The 17,842-nt window shown below is 48.8% G+C and overlaps 1 protein-coding gene across 1 annotated transcript in view; it reads left to right on the top strand.

The window, feature by feature from the left end:
* Positions 1–17,842, top strand: part of LOC130114456 (LHFPL tetraspan subfamily member 3 protein-like) — a 43,271-nt gene that overhangs the window by 1,239 nt on the left and 24,190 nt on the right. The window lies entirely within an intron of this gene.

The raw sequence follows: 17,842 nt of genomic DNA on the forward strand, positions 1-17,842 counted from the left end.
TCGGACCCTTTAGTCGACTGGTTAGCGCAGTGACCCGTGGTGCGGGAGACCGGGGTTCGCGTCCCGGCTGCCCCCCAAATTTGATACATTGGTGTCAGAAGTGGGATGGTGAGACCGCGAGGCCATCGGAAGCGCGTGCGCCCAGAGGCGTGAGGGAATATGTATGCTGAAGCGCTGGGACAGTGTAACGACCACGGATGAGTAGACTCGCTAGCCCTTTGGCTAACGGGTCGGACCCTTTAGTCGACTGGTTAGCGCAGTCACCCGTGGTGCGGGAGACTCGGGTTCGCGTCCCGGCCGCGGCGGTTCCCGGCTGCCCCCCGAATTCGCTACAGTATGATAGACATTTACCCTTCACGTGCTCTAGGAAGTTTTTACCTTCTGCATCTGAATCTAGATCAGCTGGCTTCTCGTGTATGGCCACTGTTGGCTGTTCATCTATGAAGCGCATGCCTCATAAACCAAATGTCCAGGTATAAAGACGATGAAAGAGTTGGTCACCCTAATGGTCATCTGAACACCACCGAGATAGTAATGAGCATTTGGGTGTTTGGATTCTCGTGGTGAGTTTTCTGCTGATCTGCAGTGGTTTGGAAAAGGGTACACAAGTCATTTACTCCCTCCCCACGCCCATACCTTCTCAGTTCGTTAGTGAGCGGAAGTGTCTACTGCCCCCTAGAGGAAGCAGCAACAACCTCCCACAGCAGCCCTCAGCTCCACCAGTCCGCCATCTGAAGAGGTCCTAGCCACAGCAGACATGTCACTCACAGGTGGCACCTCTCTCTGAAACGCATTTAAACCAAGCTGTGGTGGGTCACTGTCCTGGTGTGTCTTCATCACACATTAACCGTTTCTCCCCATCAAAGCCTGCATGTCTGGCAGTTCAGAAACCCTTTCCATCAGCACAAGAGACGGGATACTGCTGCTGCTGCTATGCACATTGTATCCAGATCAATAAGCACTTCTTAACTGTCAATCAACAGACAAAGCCGTTTACAACACACAACTTGCACATTGCAATTGAATTGAAACCTGCAAGGATGGCTTTTTTTATTGACGAGTCTTGCCCTTCTTCTCAGCAAAACAGAAACGGCACAAACACAGCGTGTCCGTGTCAGGGTGAACCTCCTAATTCTAGGGTCTACAATCAGACCATAAGCGTGTGTGTGCGTGTGTGCACGTGCGCGCGCGCACTGAGGGAGGGGTTTCCATGTGTCAGGAGGTATTTTCAGACAGACAGCATCTCTACGATCATCTTTCACGGAGGAGACCTCCGTCACTCAGCGGGTGTGGATGGGTGTGGGTGGACCACGTTACTACCCACACCCTCATCCCCCCGCGTGACTGAGCGCCACCGCCCCCACCGCACATCCCAACAACAGAGAATAAGGCGGCCGGGGTTTTGAAGAGCTCACCCCTGCGTGTTATCTCGGGCTGGGTGAAAACACAAAGCCTGTCTAATGAGTGCCCCCGCTGGGCCTGCGGCTCCGCAGATGAAAGACGAAAGAAGAAGCCGAGAGAAGACCCTGACCACAGCACGCTGGCACGCGGAGCCCTAATGGCTCATTAAGCAGCCTAGCTGCTTAGCACCGTCAAACCTCATCACACTTAACTCAAGGTTGTGCTGTCACCGCTGCTGGCATTGATTACCAGCATGTCTGGCCTGTTGTGGGCAGGCGGGCATTTTGGCATCTGCAGAGGACCCCTTACTGGCATCTGATGTAGTGAAAGGATGTACAAATTATCACTATGATTGTCATACACTGACTGCCCTGCTTGTGTGTGTGTTGTTTTTTTGTGTGTGTGTGTGTGTGTTTTTGCAAGAGAAAGAAAGAAAAGCAGCAACAGAAACTGCAGGAGGGTTGAGGAACGGTGAGAAAAGGATGGAGAGGAGGGGTAAAGAAAGACAAACATAACGGGTTAGGTTAGCCGAGGCTTGTTGTCCCAATCCTCCATCCAAGGACGTGAGTGACTCACGCTCAGTATTCACAGCATGCTCTCTGAGCCATTTACCCTCTTCTATCCTCTGTCCGTCTCTCGGTCCGTCTCTCGGTCCATCTCTCGGTCCATCTCTCGGTCCATCTCTCGGTCCATCTCTCGGTCCATCTCTCGGTCCGTCTCTCGGTCCGTCTCTCGGTCCGTCTCTCGGTCCATCTCTCACCCTCTCTGCCTCAGCAGGTGCACTAATAGGGCTTCTCTCTTCTCTCATCATCATATCATACGTATAAAACTCTGCCTTGTCTTTTTCCTGCTCTGAAAACATGCACAGCACACATGACAGTGTGATAGGGGTTCTTCTTCTTCTCTTTCGTTGCCCCATTTTAGGATTTTAGGCTCATTGCATTTTTTTTTTTAAATCAACGTTTGAATCGTTAATCATCGCCGGCACAGCAGCCTTACCTCCGGGTGAGGCAAACGGCCACCTGGACGTACGTGCTTCCTATCAAGGTCAAGAGCGTCGCCCCAGAACTCGACGCGACTTCAGCGCAACGCGCCACGTGCACACGTGCCTCAGCGAGTCCCGGCTGCCTCGCGTCAGAGGGGGTATATGTGCAATTGTGCTTTTAACGAATCCACATCATTACCGAGAGCAACCCCTGCAGAAGGTCAGCTGCTGCGAACAAACACACGTCTCCAGGCTGGGGTGAGGGTGGGGGTTGGGTGGTGCAGGGGTTGGAGTTCTCTGCGGAACCCAGGGAAAGAGCTGGATGTTTGAGAAGAGAGAGAGAGAGAGAGAGAGAGAGAGAGAGAGAGAGAGAGAGAGAGAGAGAGAGAGAGAGAGAGAGAGAGAGAGAGAGAGAGAGAGAGAGAGAGAGAAAGCCATCAGGAGACACGCGAAGAGCATCAGCACGGCGGCTTCAGGACTGTCTACCAAAGTGAAAGGGAGCCGAACGTGGAAGCACCGCCTTCATTCATCCATCCCGTCCCAGATGAACCGCTTTCCCCCCCTTTCTCTTCAAAAGAGCTATTTCTGTCCGGGCATCTGCTCACATTTGTGGCGCTCGCTCTGTGTGTGTGTGTGTGTGTGTGTGTGTGTGTGTGTGTTCTCCACCGAGCAGAGCAAGGCAACCTGGTTATGGAAAACCCGTAAGCCGACCCTATCTGGTCTCTGTTGCCGCTCCTCTCATCTTGCGACACTCGTTTTGACCCGCGGCCTTGTACGTCTTGACCGCCCAGCGTCTCGTGTTGACCTCGCAACGCCTCGCCGGGACCTCCACGCTATCTCATCTTCACCTCCCCGCATCTCATTTTGACTATTACGTCATCTCCTTAACCTTCTTTTATTCCCTCTTTGGATTTTGTCAAGCCTTTCTTCCCCCTTTCCCCTCTTGTTCATAAGCTCGTCGGGAGTCATCGGGAATATTTATTTGTCGTTTCATTCCGTGCACCTGCGCACATGAAGTGCAACACAAAGATAAAAACACATATCCAAACTACAACAACACACAAAAGCTACAAAAACTACAAAACACACATATCCAATATATATATAAATATAAATATATATATATATATATATATATATATATATATATATATATATATATATAAATCAATGTCCAAGAGAGTGAACGCCAGGATGACTGTTTGATGTCTGCATGGGCTAGCAGTTAGCCTAGCCTAGCCTGCCCCGCTTTCGTGCCCCGTCAGACCGCCCTCGGTGTTTGCTCTTCGGGCGCAGCTCCAGGCAAGGCCGTGGTCCCCGGGCCCACAGGACGCGGCATACCAAGCTCTCCCTGCCGATCCAGCGCCAGCTCTCCCAGCCATCAAACGAGGACACGAACTGTATCGTATCGTGTTTAAGCTATTGTACCCCACCCAAACCCAGACCCCCACCCCCCGTTTCCCTGTAATGGCGGTGCTCTGTGAGGCCGCACACCAGTTAACAGAGGAAAACAAAAACAAAGCTGCCAGTGTCCTCAGAGACAACCGGGCTGGGAGGTCTGGAATAGTAATTACCCCCATCTCTTCCCAGCCTGGGTTGTCCCCTGAACACTCTCGACCTGCTCCTTAAAAAACACAACGAGGACGCGCCACACGTCCCCCGGGACGTGTCGGCACCGTGAAGGTAGACACCATGAATGCATGGAGGCTGTAGTTCGTCCTGTCTCCGTCTCTCCTCCTATCTGATCTGCCCCTGTCTTACATGCGCGTGTCGCTCCGTCTCAGAGGAATTGCAAGCTTAGTGGTTTCCTGGGCAAACCGTGTGACGAGACTGCATCGGGCGAATGTTTCCCGCTCTCTCTCGTCGAGCTCGCCGGCAGCTGAGCAGACCAGAAACCGCCTTCTCAGCACCGGCTCCGGCCGCGCCTCCTTCCTGTGGCGTTTTCACGGCTCTCCGATGGCGAGCTGACAGGAGGTGTAAAGGACTCCTGCTTTGTTTGCCAGCGTATGCTGATCTTTTGCACCACCCATTTGCCAGACCGCTGATCCGGTGAGATTTCTGCTGGTTTTTGTTTTTTGTTTTTTTTGGAAAATTTTCTTTGGGCATCACAGAGGCTGTTAATTAGACACACCTATGTGGGTGTCTGGCTCCCTCTCACCAAATTAGATTTCATGCTTAATGTCATTACAAGCAAGATTCTGCAGGTTGCTCAGGAGGCCTGCGGGGGTGTTAAGGAGCCTGTTTGTAAGAGGTGTCTAGTTCAACCCTGGATCCTTCAATGTCCCGGTATTTATAACCCCCCCCCCATAATCCCATGTAAACCTCAGCAGCCCTTCATTACCCGGTAGGTCCAAGTGTCAACCTTTCCTGAGTTCTTGAAACGGACAGGCAGCTGGTTCCGGTGTCCGGGAGCTTCTAGGGGATATATTGCAAAGAAATACTGGATATCAAGGTAACAAGTAGTGCCCTACTTTTACTGAGCAATTCCCTCCATCTACTCAGTACGGCTGGAACTGTGCTGCATTTACCGACAAGCTCTGCTGGAAATATTGAACAAAACGCCCCCCCCCCAAAAAAATATTCTCTTACACGCACCAACTGCACCGCCATTCTCAGAGAATGTCATCAAGATGTCCAAGGTGACGCTTTTCTTTAAAGGTGCAATCTGGGCGTCCGGGTGGCGGTCTATTCCCCGGTTCGAATCCCCGTGTTACCTCCGGCTTGGTCGGGCATCCCTACAGATACAACTGGCCGTGTCTGCGGTGGGAAGCCGGATGTGGGTATGTGTCCTGGTCGCTGCACTAGCGCCTCCTCTGCTCGGTCGGGGCGCCTGTTCGGGACTTGGGGGAATAGCGTGATCCTCCCACGCACTACGTCGCCCTGGCGAAACTCCTCACCGTCAGGTGAAAAGAAGCGGCTGGCGACTCCACATGTATTGGAGGAGGCAGCCCAGTATCACGGTCCCACGTGTCAGTGTCACGGTTTGCCTCGCTCAGGCGTGGAAAGTACGCGCGTGTATGAAGGTGCAGTGCCAGCAGGGGGCGACGATTCGCTCAATGCCAGCAACTCCCCACGGAGGAAAAGAAGTATACAGCATTTTCCAAAATCCCTTCCCTAACCCTAACCCGAACCTTCACCTCTTAATCATCGCCCCCTGCTGGCACTGCACCTTCATACACGCGTGTACTTCCCACGCCTGAGCGAGGCAAACCGTGACACTGACACGTTGGACCGGCATGTGGTAGTCTGCAGCCCTCCCCGGACCGGCAGAGGCGGTGGAGCAGCGACGGGGACGGCTCGGGAGAGTGGGGTAGGCCGGATACAAATGGGGAGAAGAAGAAAAAACAAGGTACAACCCGTAGCTGATGCACACAGCAGCTGTCCAACCACTCACGCTGCTGTTCCGGCCAGGCTCCGTGAGGTAAGGCCTCATTATCCAAGCCGCTTGTCCCAACCGGGGGGCCTACCCAGCAGCCAATGGGCGGCAGGCGGGGAGACACCCTGGACAGGCCATCACAAGGCCGACAGACAGACACACACCACACCACACCACACCACACCACACCACACCACACCACACCACACCACACCACACACCTTAGGGACAATTTAGTATGGCGGAATCACCTGACCTACATGTCTTTGGAGTGCGGGAGGAAACCGGAGCCCCCGGAGGAAACCCACGCAGACACGGGGAGAACATGCAAACTCCACACAGAGGACGACCCGGGACAACCCACCAAGGTTGGACTACCCCGGGACGCGACCCCAGGACCTTCTTGCTGTGAGGCGACCGCACTAGCCACTGCGCCACCGTGCCGCCCCTTTAACTATATCGATTAAAAAAATAAGTACCACAATAATATTTCAAAATTCAACTTTTGATTTACATGCCTCTCAATATCTCTCACCTACTTAATTTTTGCGCATGTCTCAAAATGCATTTGTGTATCGGCGATTACAACTCTTCTCCCATCACCCTATGAAACGCTAACACGTTATAAAACACACGTTGCACCAAAGCCTAAAGACTGGGTAGCTCAGTATGAGAGTGCGTATAGTTATGTGGTAAATAGCCATCCGTTGTGTAGCTGGACTTGCCCTACTTACAGCTGCTGTGTGCATCATTATCTATCTACCACATACTCACACAGAAATAAGGCTGAAGTTCAACCATCATACCATCCTTCCCATTTAATTACCACAGCTCCTGCCCCTTCCCAGAAGCCTCCAATATTTTACCAGTCATCACTAAAATAGGTGCAGAATGGATGACGGTGGCAAAGGGAAGATGCTAAATCACTCTTCTTTTTTTGTGTGTGTGTGGTAGTTTTCAATGCACAGTAAAACGTAAAGTGAGATATCAATCATGACGCTCGGTGCTCTATGACACTGAGAGTCCCGGGGTACTGAAAGAGGCTGCAGGATCCTGCAAACAGGCCAGAAAATCCTGGTCTTGAGTCACAACATTCACAAGAACCTGGACTATTACTCTGTAACATGATATGTTGGCATCTCTGAACACACTTATTTCCTCGCATGCAGTCATTGGTTGTCTTCATGAATGCTAACAAGCCAAGAAGGCGTCAAAACAGTCTGATTTACGACTAGGGTTGTGTTCTTGTAGCGGAGATACTAGGTCCACTGTTTTCCAACCCAGACCAGAAGGCCTTTGTCTGTCTTCATCAAGCGAAACGCTGAGGGTCTCTGCTTCGGCCGCCTGCTGCAGCCTTACAACAAATCTGTTCTGTGATGAAAAGCTGCTCTCATGAATATTCATGTGTCTATTTTGCACATCTTGAGAAAATAAGCTGTTTGTAAGCAATGGTACATGAAATCAATGCACCTTTTTGTTTTTAGCAGTTGTCCGTGAATGCTGTGGAATCTCTGGTAGAAAATGCTTCTGATTTTGTGGAAAAGTCCCAGAGACGCCCATTCATTCTGCTCTGTTTTGTGCCCTCGCTCGTAATCGGCCAGTAAAAAAAGACATCATCCATACTCACTGCTTCCTCCAGATGAAGCACCTCTGGGTTTTGGCACAAAACCTAGGCTGGGCCTAAAGTGTGGAGGGGTGGAGATGTTTTATTAGATGTTTTGTTCGCCAAAAACCATTGAGGGTAATACGTCGCTAATGGTGGACTTTTATCGTTATAGTGTCTCATCACGTTTGATTATATGCAAATTATGGCGCCACTTATTCATTTTAATTCTGCATAGAGCGACTTGAAAACCTAAACCCGTGTTTGTGTTTTGGTTTTTGGGGTCGTACACCTGGTGCTCGGTGACTCATATGTGGCGACTTCCGTGAGACTTGTGGTGAATGATGGAGAATCTCTTCTATCTGAAGTATATCTGTTCTGTTATGATGGAGGATCTCTTCTATCTGAAGTATATCTGTTCTGTTATGAGGTTGAATCTCTTCTATGTGAAGTATATCTGTTCTGTTACAATGGAGAATCTCTTCTATCTGAAGCATATCTGTTCTGTTATGATAGAGAATCTCTTCTATCTGAAGTATATATGTTCTGTTACAATGGAGAATCTCTTCTATCTGAAGCATATCTGTTCTGGTATGATGGAGAATCTCTTCTATCTGAAGCATATCTGTTCTGGTATGATGGAGAATCTCTTCTATCTGAAGCATATCTGTTCTGTTATGATGGAGGATCTCTTCTATCTGAAGTATATCTGTTCTGTTATGAGGTTGAATCTCTTCTATGTGAAGTATATCTGTTCTGTTACAATGGAGAATCTCTTCTATCTGAAGTATATCTGTTCTGTTATGATGGAGAATCTCTTCTATCTGAAGCATATCTGTTCTGGTATGATGGAGAATCTCTTCTATCTGAAGTATATCTGTTCTGGTACGAGGGAGAATCTCTTCTATCTGAAGCATATCTGTTCTGGTATGATGGAGAATGTCTTCTATCTGAAGTATATCTGTTCTGTTATGAGGTTGAATCTCTTCTATGTGAAGTATATCTGTTCTGTTACAATGGAGAATCTCTTCTATCTGAAGTATATCTGTTCTGTTATGATGGAGAATCTCTTCTATCTGAAGCATATCTGTTCTGGTATGATGGAGAATCTCTTCTATCTGAAGTATATCTGTTCTGGTACGAGGGAGAATCTCTTCTATCTGAAGCATATCTGTTCTGGTATGATGGAGAATCTCTTCTATCTGAAGTATATCTGTTCTGTTATGAGGTTGAATCTCTTCTATGTGAAGTATATCTGTTCTGTTACAATGGAGAATCTCTTCTATCTGAAGCATATCTGTTCTGGTATGATGGAGGATCTCTTCTATCTGAAGTATATCTGTTCTGTTATGAGGTTGAATCTCTTCTATGTGAAGTATATCTGTTCTGTTACAATGGAGAATCTCTTCTATCTGAAGCATATCTGTTCTGGTATGATGGAGGATCTCTTCTATCTGAAGTATATCTGTTCTGTTTTGATGGAGAATCTCTTCTATATGAAGTATATCTGTTCTGTTATGAGGGAGAATCTCTTCTATGTGAAGTATATCTGTTCTGTTACAATGGAGAATCTCTTCTATCTGAAGCATATCTGTTCTGGTATGATGGAGAATCTCTTCTATCTGAAGTATATCTGTTCTGTTATGAGGCAGCATCTCTTCTATCTGAAGTATATCTATTCTGTTATGAGGGAGCATCTCTTCAATCTGAAGTATATGTGTTCTCTTATGAGGGAGGATCTCTTCTATCTGAAGTATATCTGTTCTGTTATGATGGAGAATCTCTTCTATCTGAAGTATATCTGTTCTGTTTTGATGGAGAATCTCTTCTATCTGAAGTATATCTGTTCTGTTTTGATGGAGAATCTCTTCTATCTGAAGTATATATGTTCTGTTACAATGGAGAATCTCTTCTATCTGAAGCATATCTGTTCTGTTATGATGGAGGATCTCTTCTATCTGAAGTATATCTGCTCTGTTATGATGGAGCATCTCTTCTATCTGAAGCATATCTGTTCTGTTATGATGGAGCATCTCTTCTATCTGAAGTATATCTGTTCTGTTTTGATGGAGAATCTCTTCTATCTGAAGCATATCTGTTCTGTTATGATGGAGAATCTCTTCTATGTGAAGTATATCTGTTCTGTTACGATGGAGAATCTCTCCGAATGTGTCTGTAGGGACACCCGATCACGAGGATTCGAACGGGCGATCCACGGGTTGGTAGGCAACGGAATAGTCCGCCACGCCCCCCGGAAGCCCTAATACCTGGTTAATGAGTGGGCAGTTATCCGTTCTTACTTAGTAAAGGCACCTAAAAGGACGAGGTACTTCCCTGTGGACAGACGATGCTAATGTACATGTCCAATGATACCGAGCAGAAGAAATAAAGGAACTGAACAATAACGAGACTGCAAAGCCCCAGTTTGTCTTTGGACAGGTCACATCAGACATACCTGTGAGAGGGGTCTGGAAGTCCCCAGAAAAGGGGGACTGTGGCCTGCAGAGACCAGGTGAATACAACACAGTTTCGTGGGAGTTGCTCGTTAATAGAGAGGTGATAACCTGTCAAGCGTTGACATACAGGCCCGAGGAGGTTCTCCGACCTTTGAACCAACTACCTGTCAACTCGCACAAGTTCAAGGCCGGTTATTCAGCCTTACGACGTAACTACAACAAAAAGTACCACTAAAGACTGGAGCGTCAGTGGATATTAGCTACAGACAGAGTAAGGCCGTTTCATATTTCTCTCCGCAGACACACACATGGCAGGTAACACCTCTCTACATGTAGCTGCTGCTGCTCCAGGGACCAGCTATGAACCGGGACTTCGGACTCGTGCAGCCAGACGGCGGTGAGACGGTTAGCTACAGGATAAAGAGGAGGGAGTGAGACAGAGATGAAGGGGGCAATAGAGATGGTAGCTAACAGCCATGTGAGGTCTGCGAGTGGATACTCAGACAATGAATCAGAACATAGGACAAAGAGAAAAGTCTGACCTCTGGATCTACCCCCCCCCCTCCTCTCTCTCTGACTCTATTTCAATCTCTCTCTCTCTCTCTGGTCGTTCTCTCCCTCTTCTCTCTGGTCGGCTGTCTCGCCTCCCCGGTCCATTAGTTCCGCTGAGAGCTGGCTCTGAAGCGAGTATTAAGCCTCGTTGAATGTGGAGATGGATGGCGGCGGGGCCCGGCGTGAGAGCAGCCCTCGCAGAGCTGAGCGCTTTTCACTGCAGTACTTGTGGACGTGTAGTGTGCCTCGTCTCTCTGGTGTTGGCGCTGAAACACAACGCTCTTGTCTGGACGCCTTATCAATCTTTATAAGTACACTACCGCTTGATGATGCAGGGACCGGCTGATTCTGTTGCTTTTGCATGTGCGTGTATGTGTCTGTGTGTGTGTGTGTGGGGGGGTATATTTGTGTGTGCATGTGTGTGAGTATGTGTATGTGTGTGTGTGCTTTTGTGTGTGTGTATGTGTGGGGGGTATGCATGTGTGTGGGGGGGTATGCACGTGCGGGGGGGGTATATTTGTGTGTGCGTGTGTGTGTGTGAGGTATGCACGTGTGTGGGGGGTATATTTGTGTGCGTGTGTGTGTGTGTGTGTGTGGTATGCATGTGTGTGGGGGGGTATATTTGTGTGTGTGTGTGTGGGGGGGTATATTTGTGTGTGCGTGTGTGTGTGTGAGGTATGCATGTGTGTGGGGGGTATATTTGTGTGCGTGTGTGTGTGTGTGTGTGGTATGCATGTGTGTGGGGGGGTATATTTGTGTGTGTGTGTGTGGGGGGGGTATGCATGTGTGGGGGGTATATTTGTGTGTGTGTGTGTGGGGGGGGTATGCATGTGTGGGGGGTATATTTGTGTGCGTGTGTGTGTGTGTGGTATGCATGTGTGGGGGGTATATTTGTGTGCGTGTGTGTGTGTGTGGTATGCATGTGTGGGGGGGGTATATTTGTGTGCATGTGTGTGTGTGTGTGTGTGGTATGCATGTGTGTGGGGGGGTATATTTGTGTGTGTGTGTGTGTGGTATGCATGTGTGGGGGGTATATTTGTGTGTGTGTGTGTGTGTGGTATGCATGTGTGGGGGGTATATTTGTGTGCGTGTGTGTGTGTGTGGTATGCATGTGTGTGGGTATATTTGTGTGTGTGTGTGTGGGGGGGGTATGCATGTGTGGGGGGGTATATTTGTGTGTGCGTGTGTGTGTGGGGGGGGATATGCATGTGTGTGTGTGGGGGGGTATATTTGTGTGTGCGTGTGTGAGTATGTGTATGCGTGCATGTGTGTGTGTGCATAATCCACATTGTACCACCCAGTCCCTTGAGTGTAATGTATATATGTATTATGGCTGGTATTGAACTCGTGGCCCTCTTGGCAGGGTCACGGCTAACTGCTGAACTGCTAAGGGGCTTTATGAAAAGACGTCCTCCCCGCCGCTGATTAGCAGGAAAACACATTCCCAACTAAATCCCATCCCTGCGAGGATTAGCACACAAACTTATCTAACATGCAGATGTGAGACAAACTGATGAAAATGTGGCCAGTCTCTGTCGATAACTGACTTAAGTCTCTATTGGAAAGCAAAATAAATTGCTTTGACAGGCACACATCACATAATAACCCACATATCAGATTGAAGGCAGCTTCTGTTTTTTTTTCTATCAGTGACTCAGCTCCTGCAGCATTTTGTCATTCGCTCTGAACAGAGGTCTCTAACTTGTTTTCACTGGCCAGGATCACAACACACATCACATATGTATATATATCCCTTCTCTCTGTGTAACGGGCCCGTAGCACGGGGACTTTATATAGGTTTGACCTTGCAGAATACAGCACTGAAGGACTGGAAACCAGGTTCTGAGTTTGCAGAGGTCGCCCAGATATGCAAGTCCAAGTGAGCAACCAGTTCTGCATCTGGAGCGTTCGGTTGATTCAGAGGTGTGGACTTCCGCGGCCGCTCAGTGTTGTGGTTTAGTCAACACGTTGTGCAGAACACAGATATACCAGAGCCATCCTGATCCACACGCTCCACACTCATCACCTGGGATTTGGGACCACTTGCCCAGAAGGCCAGGAATAATATTTATGAGCAGGATTAGTATTAAGTGTTATTAGTGATCAAGGTGACTTAACGAACCAGATCTGAATGAACAAGAAGGACGTGTCCCTAATCTGGAGAGCGGCTTCTCCATCTCCAGCTGTATCAGAGCACTTTGTGTCTATGGCACACCACAGTTCCTGGGCGATAGGATCCTCTTGTGAAGCCCTGTGACCGAGACTGACATTGGTTTTGCGTGACTCGGAGATGGCGCGGCGCTAAGCAAGCATCCCACTGTTATTAGAGCGGTGGGGGGGGGGGGTTTAGATCCATGCTTGTTTTTGTTTTGTTTTGTAGAGAACTGATTTTTTTTCACGTATTTTTGCAATTTCTCTTTTCACCACTCAGGTTGTTACCAGTGGCGGCTGGTGCTAAAAAAAATGGGGGGGGGCAGTTTACCTTGGCGCAGCACACCTGACGGCTGCTTTAATGCCCACACAGTCACAGAGCTATTAAGAAGGACAATGTGGCCTATAGATTTCGTCAGGGTTCATAGACGGTGGATGATTGACAGTCGAGACGAAGCGTCGTGGTGGGTGTGAACATGATTGACAGCCACGAGAATTGTCCAAGCACATTAGATCAAAAAACATTAAAACAATACCAATTCGCTGCCAATAAAAGTGGGAGTGTCTGGAAAATGGGAAAATCTGAAGAAACCGATTAGACAGCAGCCTCAGGACACCTGCTCGCCACAAGTTTGAGGGCTGACATAAGGTATCGCTTGGCCGGCGCCCCTCACCCAGGAAGTAGATGTATTCAGACACAAATCAACCAATTATCATTTGGAACCAATATTTAATGGCTGCTGACAGGCACTCACAGACTGAAAAACACTTTTATTTCATAATTATTTGCATTATACAATTAAATTATATTTAACATGTTCATTTGAAGGGGGCGGCGTCCCAGCGCCCTCTACTGGCCGGCCGCCACTGGCTGTTACTGAATGCGTAGCATCAAACATGTTGTTCCCAACATGTAATCTTATTTAGTTTGAAATTCTATCATCCCACTGGCACTGACCGGAGGGTGCGCTCCAGTAATCGGGGCATCACACTGCTCAGCCTCCCTGGGAAAGTCTATTCTAGGGTGCTGGAAAGGAGGCTCCGACCGATTGTCGAACCTCGGATCCAGCAGGAACAATGCGGATTCCGTCCTGGCCGTGGAACGACGGACCAAATCTTTACCCTTGCGGAAGTGCTGAGGGAGGCATGGGAGTTTGACCAGCCAATCTACATGTGTTTTGTGGACTTGGAGAATGCTTATGGCCGTGCACCCTGGGGTACTCTGTGGGGTGTACTGCGGGAGTCTGGGGTACCGGGGCAGTTGCTACAAGCCATCCGGCCTTTGTATAACCAAAGGGAGAGCTTTGTCCACATGGATTGCTCCCTCCGGGTTGGGGATGAGTTGTTGCCTCAAGTGAAGGAGTTCAAGATCTCGGGGTCTTGTTCACGAGAGAGGGTAGGATGGAGTGGGAGATTGACAGGCGGAATGGTGCAGCATCAGCAGTAATGTGGACGTTGTACTGGACCGTTGTGGTGAAGAAGGAGCTGAACCAGAAGGCAAAGCTCTCAATTTACCAGTCAATCTTCGTTCCAACCCTCACTTATAGTCATGAGCTTTGGGTAGTGACCAAAAGGGGGAGATCGCAGATACAAGCGGCTGAAATTAGTTTCCTCTGTAGGGTTTCTGGGCTCAGCCTTAGGGAGAGGGTGAGGAGCTCGGACATCCGGAGGGAGCTCAGATAGAGCTGCTGCTCCTTCGATTCGAAAGGAGCCAGTTGAGGTGGTTCGGGCATCTGATTAGGATGCCTCCTGGGCGCCTTGCTTTGGAGGTTTTCCGGGCACTTCCAACTGGGAGGAGACCCCGGGGTAGACTCAGAACTCGCTGGAGGGACTACATGTCCAATCTGGCCTGGGACTGCCTTGGGATCCACCAGGAGGAGCTGGAGGGCATTGCTGGGGAGAGGGACGTCTGGAGTGCCCTACTTAGCTTGCTGCCACTGCGACCCGACCCCGGAGAAACAGCTGAAGATGAGATGAGATGAGATCCCGCTGACAGACATATCTGTGAAGATGGAGCCAAAATCCATCATGGAGCGCATCTATCAGATCGCCTTCCAACACACAGCACACACAAGGACCTTGTTTCTTGCTTTAATGCTTGTAAATTGGTATTGAGTTTCCATTGTTGCCTTTTTATCATGTGAACACACACTTGTGGGATTTAAGAATCACAATGCCTTTCATTAATGAGATTATTGCCTACCTTTATTTAAAAAAAATGAAATACAGCTTTTGAAGTGCTCAGGGACCAACTCCAGTTCTTCTTTCCATTGCCTTGCTCAGGGGCATAGACGGGAGTATTAACCCTAACATGCATGTCTTTTTGATGGTGGGAGGAAACTGGAGCACCTGGAAAAAACCCACCGCAGACACGGGGAGAACATGGAAACTCCACACAGAAAGCCCCCCCCCCCAGGTCGGACAACCCCGAGGTTCGAAACCAGGACCTTCTTGTTGCTGTGAGGCGACAGTGCTAACCACTGGGGCACCGTGCCGCCAAATGCTGCAATTTCCTCTTTCTTTTAGTCAATACTAAAAAAAATTAGAGGTAATTTTACTTTTTGGTACAACCCACACCATAGCTGATGAAGAAATCACCAATAGCTTGTTAAATTCCATTTCCTGCAAATTATTTCTTCTCCCAATGCCCAAGTGGCCCAGACAGGCTGACAGTTCTTCACAGCCCCCCCCCACCCACCCACCCACACACACACACACACACACACCAAGAAGTGATATAGAGTCTCTGAATGAGCTGACATGTCTTGCCCCCAGAGCATCCTGATGTGGAAAGACCAGCCAACTCCACGTGCAGGATGGCTAGGATCCAACCCAGGACCTTTTTGCGGTGAGGCTCCAGCGCTAACCAGTAAGCCATTGCGCGTCACCAATCTGTAAATTTGTCTGTGTCAACAGACACTGCAAGTCTCTCTGATGGCTTGGCTTCTCCCACATAATGACTCTCACGACTCTCCATTCATGCGCTCCACCGGCGTCACCACCCGAGATGTGGTGTGACGGATTCTGGGCTGTCCAGCTGCTGGCTCGGCTGCAGCTCCTGGCAGACGGGAGTGATGCCTCTCCTCACCGCATCGGATCAGAACTCCCGTGGGACCGCATTTGTGTAATGTAGACCGTGAAACGATGTGGCACCTCAGCCATTTTTATGATGCGTCAGTGCTTCTAACCATGATGCATCGGCGAGAAAGATGGTGAGATACAGAGTGAGTGAATGAGAGAGAGAGAGAGAGAGAGAGAGAGAGAGAGAGAGAGAGAGAGAGAGAGAGAGAGAGAGAGAGAGAGATTGAGACGTTTGGATGTATAAAATTGAAGAAGAAGAAAAAAAGAAAAAAGAAGGGGCGTTCGGGGGGGATCGGCGGTTCGAATCCCCGTGTTACCTCCGGCTTGGTTGGCGTCCCTACAGACACAATTGGCCATGTCTGCAGAAGGGAAGCCTGATGTGGGTATTGGTTAGTTGTTTGACACCTGTCAGTACCCGTAGTGAGGACGTCAACATACAGACCACATGGGCAAGGATCCGAAATGCCAAGCGCGAGGACAAACATGTCATAAGTGTGGTGGGAAGGATCATTTCCAAAAGTGTGCTGCACAAAGGGTAGGCCTATAAAGAAACACAGTATGAACAATGTAGAGGGGAAAAACGACTTTGCATTTGTGATTAGTGGGAATGACATGACTGGGACACTTACCTTTCGTGTAGGGGGACTAAATCTGAAAATGCTGATTGTCTCTGGTGCAAACCAGGCCATAGTGGTGGACGAGATACTTCAAGGGATGAATGGCTTGACGGTGTTTAGCAAGCTAGACCTGAAATGAGGCTATCACCAGCTTGAACTGACCCCTGAGTCAAGCGAAATCACCACCTTTGCAGTGCATAACGGTGTGTACAGACACAAAAGACTAATATTTGGGGTATCTTCAGCTAGCGAACAGTACCAGCATGTAATAGCTAATGCCTTGGCTGGAACCGAAGGTGTTGAAAACATTTCAGACGACATCATCGTGCATGCAGCCAACGGGGAAACACACGACAGATGCCTGCATGCTGTCATGGCCAGACTGATGGAAAGGGGACTGACGCTGAACCCGGAAAAGTGTCAATTCAACATGGACAGGTTAATATTCATGGGAATTTTGTTGTCTGAAAAGGGCATTGGACCAATGGCAGAGAGGGTGCGAGCGGTGGCAGATGCTCGAGAACCAGAGAATGTCAAAAAGGTGAGGAGGTTCTTAGGACTCGTGGGTATAGTAGCAACATTATCAGAGCCACTGCGTCGCTTAACAAGAGAGGACAGGGAAGATCATTCAAGGCCCTTAAGGAGGAGCTGGCTAGAGCTGGCACCTTAAGCATATTTTGACAAGGATGCACCAGCTAAAGTGATAGCGGACGCCAGTCCGGTAGGTTTAGGTGCAGTACTGGTTCAGAACCAACAAGGACAGGAAGTGCCAATATGTTATGTGAGTCGTAGTTTAACTGACTGTGAGGAAATACTCTCAGAGAGAGAGAGAGGCCCTAGCTCTTGTAAAGCGACTCTGCGTATTAGAAAAGCGCTATATAAGATTGATTTATTATTATTATTATTATTATTATTATTATTATTACTACACCCCTATGTGTATGGCCGAAGGTTTGATTTGGTAACTGACCATAAGCCTTTAGAAATAATATAATATATGGGCCCCAATCCAAACCCTGTGCCTGCATAGAGAGGTGGGTACTTTGGCTGCAGCCATACTATTCTAAAGTGGTACACATCCTGGGCCAACAAAACATTGCCGACCCGTTGTCACGACTGCTGAGAGAGAAGGCAAAGCAAGAGAGACACGCCCATGGCTCAGATGATTACGTGAGAGTTGTAGCCATAAACGCTACCCCCAAAGCACTCACTACTGGAGAGGTGGAAGAGGCCTCTGCAACTGATCCAGAACTAATTGAAGTACGGAGGGCAATCACAACTGGGCATTTTGGAAACTGTAAAACCTATGCAGCAATTGTAAATGAGCAGTGCGTAGTGGGGTACCTAGTTCTTCGTGGAACACGTATTGTGCTACCCACAACTTTGCATGCAAGAGCCCTGGTGTTAGCACACGAGGGACATCTGGGGATCGCTGGGGCTAAGCAACATCTCAGAACCAAGGTGGGGTGGCCTGGCATGGATAGGGCAGCTGAAAAATACTGTAAAAGTTGCCACGGCTGTCAGATAGTGGCCAGACCCGACCCACCTGAACCATTAAAACCGACACCATTACCGGATGGCCCTTGGCAGGACTTGGCCGTGGACTTACTTGGGCCCCTG

The sequence above is a fragment of the Lampris incognitus genome, chromosome 6 (genome assembly GCF_029633865.1).
Source record: "Lampris incognitus isolate fLamInc1 chromosome 6, fLamInc1.hap2, whole genome shotgun sequence".
Taxonomy (NCBI): domain Eukaryota; kingdom Metazoa; phylum Chordata; class Actinopteri; order Lampriformes; family Lampridae; genus Lampris; species Lampris incognitus.